The sequence below is a fragment of the Apium graveolens genome, unplaced genomic scaffold (assembly GCF_009905375.1).
Source record: "Apium graveolens cultivar Ventura unplaced genomic scaffold, ASM990537v1 ctg1735, whole genome shotgun sequence".
In the NCBI taxonomy this organism is placed as follows: Eukaryota; Viridiplantae; Streptophyta; class Magnoliopsida; order Apiales; family Apiaceae; genus Apium; species Apium graveolens.
Genome location: NW_027417373.1, coordinates 48,651 through 57,452, shown reverse-complemented (window position 1 = coordinate 57,452; position 8,802 = coordinate 48,651). Strand labels below are relative to the sequence as shown.

General features: G+C 43.2%; 1 non-coding gene across 1 annotated transcript; it reads left to right on the top strand.

Moving 5' to 3' along the window:
* Positions 1-8,203: 8,203 nt before the first annotated feature.
* LOC141700071 (small nucleolar RNA R71) lies at positions 8,204-8,310 on the top strand. The gene has a single exon (XR_012566210.1). It is a non-coding gene; the product is annotated as a small nucleolar RNA R71 (small nucleolar RNA).
* The last annotated feature ends 492 nt before the right edge of the window (positions 8,311-8,802 follow it).

The following is an 8,802-nucleotide window of genomic DNA, read 5'->3' as shown; positions in this document are numbered from 1 at the left end:
TGAAATCATGATAAAAAAAACACAAGAAAATAATAACTAACCTAATTATATTAAACCAGAGTACGTCACCAGAGTAAATAAGTTCAAAGCAAGAAAACTAGCATCCAACGTTACAATGAAACAAGAATCACAAGAATATATGCTTCCTCTTCGTTTCGGTGTGCCAAATCGGTCTTCTTCCTTATCTCCTTCGCTCCTTACGTAAAAAACACCATCTTCTTCAATCCACCCTTGTGAAAACGTCTCAAATCTACTTATATACTAGTCCCATAAAACTCAGATTACATAGAAGTGGAAACCCAACAGAAGTAGAAGTCCTAAACTAAATTGTCTTTTTCCCGGACCCTGCGCCGGCCGCTCAGCATAGCTGAGCGGGCGCTCAGCTTGCTGCGCGGCCGCTCAGCAATGCTGAGCGGGCGCTCAGACCTCTACTGGAAAAATTCTGATTTTGCTCCGTTTCTTCGCCGTAATCTGCCCGTTTCTTTCCTCTCGCAATGGTGAACACATGCCAAGGCTTATTCTTGATGATTCCTCCGCCGAAATGCAACTAAAACCCTGAAATGCATAAACACTAGAAAAACGCATCAAATACACAAAATACTTGATTTCAAAACACCAATTTAAGCCATTTTAAGACGTTCTGAGTGGCATAAAATGCCACTTATCACACCCCCAAACTTAAATCGATGCTTGTCCTCAAGCGTCACAGACTCAAAAACAAATAAAAACATGCATGAATGCAATCTATATGAAAATGCAACGATCCCCCTTACTACAATTAACCAACCAAATTGCCACATCTCAACGAATACAGTTAGACAACTAAAGATCAATAAACTCATGCAAACGGACATACAGCCAGAAACGTGGTGTGTGCAAATGCTTAACAGATATGCTTCGGAACTAGACCAATTACTATGACTAGACTATCCTCAAGGCAATCCTACGATTATACAAAGAATAAAAATTCTAGGCACAAAGTGATATACAATACTACAAGAACTCTAGAGCTTAATACGGAATCGTGCTTTTTATTTACAACTCAAATGCTTATTTGACCGTGCAATGAGTGAGGTCCACAAAAGACTTATACAATGGTATCCATGTAACGAGCGTTAGGTTAGCGGATCCCAGACTCTAAAAGCCTTAGGTCACTAGGCACAAAGTCCCCTAAGAACTTAATAACTCGAATACCAAAGAGCACACTCTTGATCAATTATGCATAACTAATTTTTTTTTTTTTTAACTTCTGAGCAAGTGCGTTTCGCTCCATCTTGCTCAACCCTAGACTACTCGCACCATATGCGAGCCGGCTACTAGCCATTTGACGCCTAGCCACAACTAGCAACAACTTCCATATTTTTTTTTCCAAATTTTTTTCTTTTTCTTTTTCATGCCTTTATCACTAAGAACCTATAATCGAATTCTAAGCATAATAAGTAGATTGACCTTGAAAACAACCAAATCATAACAACAATCTAGCCCTTACGCATTCTCTAAGACTTAGTGGACTTACAATTGTTTCTAGTATGCATATCAACATACACGACTTAATATCACTTTAATGCTATCACTATACTCGCATCAATATCACAATTCAGTCGATAAATCATTACAAAAGGGATCATGGTAAATGCATGAGCTACATGACATTCATAACAAAAAAAACTATATGGCATAAATTATGCAACTATATGAACTAAACTATCATGAATATGCAACTATATGACACATACACAATATTCCTTAACTACCACCCCCAAACTAAAATTCTTCACTTTCCTCAGTGAAAGTAGTAGAAAGGAACACAGGGTATACCTACTCGGAGTCATCATCATCATCACCCTCAGTGGGTGGAGTATCAGGCGGCGGGTATGCAGAGTCCTCACCAAAAACTGGCCACTGGATATCAGCTCCAAGGCCTCGAAAAGTAGTCCCTAACGCAAGGGTGAGCTCCTGAGCAAACCTGCTCTGCGTCTCATACATGGCATCCATCCACCGTGAAAGCCTCCTATACTGGACATCAACCATCCCAGCACCCTCCTGAGCTCTCGAAGAACCAGCCTCATCACGCCCTGGCCTAGCCATAGTAGCACCTCGTGCTGGACGCCTTCCTGGAAGATGATAACCCAGCCCATGCTCCTCAGGCTCACCACCGGTCCACTCCTGCATCCCATTCAGAGTGCCAGAATCAATTGGAGCTGCTGGCAACTGCAACTGCTCATGAGCCGGCTAGTTCACTCCCACTGCTCGGCATAGCTTCGTAACCGTAGATGCATAAGGGATGTTCATATGCTTCGCTCCCCTCAAAAACTTCAGAATTCCTTGGTAGATAAACTCACCAAGGTCCACATAGTATTCCTCATTCAGAATTCCCCACAACAACTGTGCTCTCTCAACTGTGACCTCGTGTGCATGCGAAGAAGGCAAAATATTAGCACAAATAAATGCATTCCATGCACGGGCATACCTGTTCATGGCGATCGTCCGGAAAGTGACGATACTCATTAGTGTCGGTCCTGCAGGTCCAAACTGTGCCCGGTCGATAGAGAGTCGCACAAATCAAATCCAAGTCAAAATCCTCAGCAGTCTTTTCATTCCAGTTCTCCTCCTCGGGCTTCCTCTCTCGCTGTCCAATCACACGCGAATCGCCGCAGGATGATAATCAACCGTCAGCCCACGGACCACAGAAAACCCATTCTTTTCAGCCTTCGCGTTCGCGTAGAACTCGCGAACAACGCTCATCGGTACCGCTTCGGGTGACTCACAAAAAGCTATCCACCCCTTCTCCGCAATCATGGGCAACAACTCACCATCCCTCCCCGATGGTAAAAACCCCCTCTCCTTCAGAATCGGCTTCCCCAACAGCCTAGTGTACTCCTCCTCCGCGGCTCTGTCAGTTAACCGAGGCCTTGCAGCAGTACCCCTCGATGAATCAGCAGTAGGAACTGTGCTGCTGCTGTCAATAGTGCGTGCTCTCTTGGGTGCCATTGATTCGAGAATAAAAGTGTGTAAGAACTGATTTTTGATGTTTGTGAGAGGGTTTAAGTGTAGGAAGTTTTGTGGGAGATATGTAGGATAGGTGTATGTATATATAGGGTGTGGATTAGATTAGGGTTTGGGAATTAAGGGGTAAAATGATGGGGTAGTGGGAACAAATCGTGGGTTTATGGGCTAAAACTGTTTTTGTGTTTTTTTTTCTGAACTGTAAAAAAAATTCTGGTACTCGACCCCTGAGCAGTCACTCAGCAAAGCTGAGCGGGCGCTCAGCTTGCTGCGCGGTCGCTCAGCAAAGCTGAGCGGGCGCTCAGGGGGTCACTGGATTTTTTTTTTCAGCCCCTGTTTTCTGATTTTTTTTGTATTTTTGGATAGGTTATTAACTTCTAAGGGTTCCTGTAACAACAATTCATGGGTTGCCTCCCACGCAGCGCTTCTTTTTCGTCATTAGCTTGACGTTTCGTACCCTTCTCAAGTAGTCAACAAAATGGCACTAACCACTTCTCGGTTTGCCATGTCCCCATAGTAGTGCTTCAACCGCTGACCGTTAACCTTGAATGCTTGGTCCGGATCATTCTAAAAAATTTCCACCGCTCCATGTGGAAACACAGTTTTGACAATAAAAGGTCCAGACCACCTTGATTTCAACTTTCCAGGAAAAAGTCGGAGCCGAGAGTTGAATAAAAGAACTTGTTGCCCTGGCACAAATAACTTAGGATGTAGCTTCCTATCGTGCCACCTCTTCACCTTTTCCTTATACAATTTGTTATTCTCGTACGCTTGAAGTCGAAATTCATCAAGTTCATTAAGCTGAAGCATTCTTTTCTTACCAGCTGCATCTAAATCCACGTTCAACTTCTTCAATGCCTAGTAGGCCTTATGCTCAAGCTCCGCAGGTAGATGACATCCCTTACCGTACACCAACTGAAACGGTGACATCCCAAGTGGAGTTTTGTATGCTGTTCTGTAAGCCCAAACAGCTTCATCGAGCTTTAAAGACCAATCCTTCCTTGACGGACAAACAACCTTCTCTAGAATGCGCTTTATCTCTCTGTTAGACACTTCCGCTTGACCATTTGTTTGCGGATGATAGGCAATAGCTACTCGATGATTCACATTATAACGCTGCATCATAGAAGTGAACTTACGGTTGCAAAAATGCGATCCTTCATCACTTATGATTACTCGAGGTGTTCCAAACCTTGTGAAAATTTGCTTATGAAGAAAATTTAGCACTTCCTTTGCATCATTTGTTGGTAAAGCTTTAACTTCGACCCATTTTAAGACATAATCGACTGCCAGCAAGATGTACTGATTATTGCAAGATGAGATAAAAGGCCCCATGAAATCGATTCCCCACACATCAAAGACCTCGACTTCAAGCATCACATTTAATGGCATCTCATCCTTCCTTGACAAATTTCCCACTCTTTGGCAACGATCACACCTTAAAACAAACTGATGAGCATCCTTGAACAAAGTAGGCCAGAAGAAACCTGCTTGCAGAATACGAGCTGCCGTCTTCTCACCACCATAGTGTCCACCATAAACCGTGGAATGGCAGTCTCGTAATATCCCCTCCGTCTCACAGAACGGGATACATCTCCTGATGATCTGGTCAGCTCCCTGTCTAAACAAATATGGTTCATCCCACATATACCACTTCACCTCATCCACAAACTTCTTCTTTTGAGCGGATGTCAAATTAGGAGGCATTATATTGCTGACGAGATAGTTTACAATATCTGCAAATCATGGTTCTTCCTCCTGAATTGCAAACAACTGCTCATCCGGAAAAGATTCATTGATTAACGTCCTATCCTGTGAAGTAGAATCGGGATTCTCCAATCTAGAGAGATGTTCAGCTACTTGATTCTCAGTACCTTTTCTATCTTTGATCTCTAACTCAAATTCCTGAAGTAAAAGCACCCAACGAATGAGTCTCGGCTTCGAATCCTTCTTAGAAACTAGATAGCGAATAGCTGCATGATCAGTGAATACTGTTACTTTCGTACCAAGTAGATACGATCGAAATTTCTCAAAACCAAAGACTATAGCCAAAAGCTCCTTCTCAGTAGTGGTGTAGTTTAATTGGGCACCATTTAAAGTCTTACTCGCATAGTAGACCACATGGAAGAGGTTTTTCTTGCGCTGTCCCAGAACTGCACCTACCGCATAATCACTCGCATCACACATCATCTCAAACGGTTCTGTCCAATCTGGTGCTGTAATAACTGGTACAATGATCAAACTCTTCTTGAGAGTCTCGAATGCTGCCAAACAGTCGTCATCAAATTTGAAAGGCATATCTTTCTCAAGCAGATTGCACAACGGCTTAGATATCTTTGAAAAGTCCTTGATGAATCGCCGATAAAAACCCGCATGACCAAGAAAACTACGGATTCCTTTCACAGAATTAGGTGGGGGAAGATTTTCAATGACTCCCACCTTGGCCTTGTCCACCTCCAGACCCTTGCTAGAGACCTTATGCCCAAGGATAATGCCTTCACGCACCATAAAATGACATTTCTCCCAATTGAGCACCAAATTAGTTTCCACGCATCTTTTGAGTACGGCGCGCAAATTATTCAAACATTCATCATATGAATGTCCAAAGACGGAGAAGTCGTCCATGAACACTTCGACGTGATTTCCAATCATGTCAGAGAATATAGCCATCATACATCTCTGAAAAGTGGCCGGGGCGCCACATAATCCAAACAAAACTCTACGAAAAGTAAATGTACCAAATGGACAAGTGAAGGTAGTCTTTTCCTGATCCTCTGGTGCAATACAAATCTGATTATACCCGGAATAACCATCCAGAAGACAAAAATACTCATGACCCGCCAATCTGTCAAGCATCTGATCAATAAATGGAAGAGGGAAGTGATCTTTCCTTGTGGCTTTGTTCAATTTTCTATAATCCATGCATACTCTCCATCCTGTAACTGTTCAAGTAGGGATGAGCTCATTCTTTTCATTTGCGACCACAGTGATACCTCATTTCTTATGTACACATTGTACGGGGCTCACCCACGAGCTGTCAGAAATAGGATAAATGATGCCTGCATCTAGCCATTTCAGAATTTCTTTCTTCACCACCTCCTTCATGATGGGATTCAGTCTTCGCTGCTGTTCCACAGTTGGCTTACTACCTTCCTCTAGCAGAATTTTATGCATACAATATGAAGGACTTATCCTCTTGATGTCTACTATGGTCCATCCTATAGCCGATTCGAATTCTCTCAAAATCCTTAAGAGCTTGTCTTCCTCACTACCTGAAAGGTCAGATGAAATAATAACATGTAACGTAGATGAATCACCTAAAAAAGCATACCTCAAGTGTTCAGGTAATGGCTTGAGCTCCAAGGTAGGTGCTTCCTCTATTGATGGTTTGAGCTTCCCTTCAGCATTCTTAAGGTCAGAAGTACCAAGAGATTCAAATGGTATGTCCAGCTTTCGCTTCCAGGGAGAAGCGTTCAAATATTGTAATTGCTCGTTGCCATCTTCATCATCGCTGTCAAAATCCCCCACTAAGGCCTTTTCCAATGCATCAGACATTAGCATGCGATCGAGTTCCGAAGTAACCGCAGAATCAATCACATCCAATTTTAAGCACTCCTCATCTTCTGTAGGGAATTTCATTACCTTGAATACGTTGAAGGTCACATCCTGATCTTGGACCCGCATAGTAAGTTCCCCTTTTTGCACATCTATTAAGGTACGGCCAGTAGCCAAGAAAGGCCTTCCCAAGATTATGGGAATCTTCTTATCTTCCTCAAAATCCAGAATAACAAAATCTGCAGGAAAGAAGAGCTTATCCACCTTGACGAGCACATCCTCAACTATGCCCCTTGGGTAAGTAATGGAACGGTCAGCCAATTGTAGCGACATGTATGTGGGTTTTGGATCAGGCAGATCCAGCTTTTTAAAGATCGACAACGGCATCAGATTAATGCTTGCTCCCAAATCACAAAGGCACTTGTCAAAAGTCAGATTGCCAATGGTGCAAGGAATGGTGAAGCTTCCTGGATCTTTCAGTTTTGGTGGTAACTTTTGCTGCAGAACAGCGCTGCATTCTTCCGTGAGAGCAACGGTTTCAAGGTCATCCAGTTTCACCTTCCTTGAAAGAATAATCTTCATAAACTTCGCATAACTAGGCATTTGTTCCAGAGCCTCAGCGAAAGGTATATTGATGTGAAGTTTCTTGAACACCTCCAGAAACTTCCCGAACTGTCTATCCAGCTTTTGTTGCTGCAATCTCTTAGGAAAAGGTGGTGGAGGATAGAGCTGTTTCTCCCCTGTATTAGCCTCAGGCAGAGTGTGTTCAACAGTAGTCTTCCTTGGTTCCGCCGCTTTCTCCTTTTGCTTTGGTTCTTCATCTCTAATTTCAGCTTCTACTTCTTTTGCCTTTTCAGCATCAGCTACTTTTCCAGACCTTAAGGTAATAGCCTTGACTTGCTCTTTAGCTTCCTTCCTTCCTGGTACTTCCGTGTCACTGGGAAGAGTGCCAGGTTGACGATTGAGCACTGCATTGGCTAATTGACCGATTTGATTTTCCAAGGTCTTGATAGAAACCGCCTGACTCTTGCATAACAGCTTAAGTTCCTCAAAATTAGCACTAGTAGGTGCAGCTGTACTTCCCTGTTGAGGATATGATTGCCTTGTAACATACTGCTGTGGCTGCTGGAATCCAGGTGGGTTAAACTGTTTACTCACTCCTTGCTGATATGGTGGCTGAATAGCATTCTGATTATTCCCCCAGCTGAAATTTGGATGATTTCTGTTGTTAGGATGATAGGTCACTGGCACAGGCTGCTGTTGTTGCTGATAATTATTCACATACTGAACAGATTCATTGATAAGAGAACACTGATCCGTAGCATGAGAACCTGCACAAAGCTCACAAACCATAGCTATTTGATTAACTCCATATATAGCCAGAGAATCAACCTTCATTGATAGCGCTTGGAGCTGGGCTGCAATAGCGGTGGCTGCATCAACTTCCAGAATACCTGCTACCTTGCCTGATGTCATCCTCTGAGTTGGGTTTTGATGCTCATTTGCAGCCATCGTCTCTATAAGATTATACGCCTCAGTATAGCTTTTAGCCCATAAGGCGCCTCCAGCTGCTGCATCGAGCATGGGCCGAGATTGGGCCCCCAAACCATTATAGAAACCAGTGATCACCATCCAATCCGGCATTCCATGATGTGGACATTTTCTCAACATTTCCTTGTAGCGTTCCCAAGCCTCGCACATAGATTCTGCAGGTTGCTGCGCAAACTGAGTAAGAGCACTTCTCATAGCAGCAGTCTTTGCCATCGGATAAAACTTCACCAGAAACTTTTGCGCAAGATCTTGCCACGTAGTGATGGACCCAGCTGGTTCAGAATGGAACCAGTCTTTAGCCTTGTCCCTCAGTGAGAATGGGAAAAGCCTCAACTTGATAGCCTCATCAATCACACCATTATACTTAAAAGTGCTGCAGATCTCGACAAAATTCCTTATGTGCATGTTGGGGTCTTCAGTTGCCGCTCCTCCAAAAGAAACAGAATTCTGCACCATCTAAATAGTGCCCGGCTTGATTTCAAAGGTGTTAGCTTGAATAGCCGGATGAAGGATGCTTGACTGAATATCATCAATTTTAGGCCGAGAAAAATCCATAAGAGCTCGATCAGCTTGAACAATACGATCTCCCATGTTTACTGGTTCTTTCTGCTCAGTTCCTGAATCCGAATCCTCAAAATCTAACTTCTCCGGAATATCAAGAACTTTGTCTGTCTCCTCAGCTGTATCTAA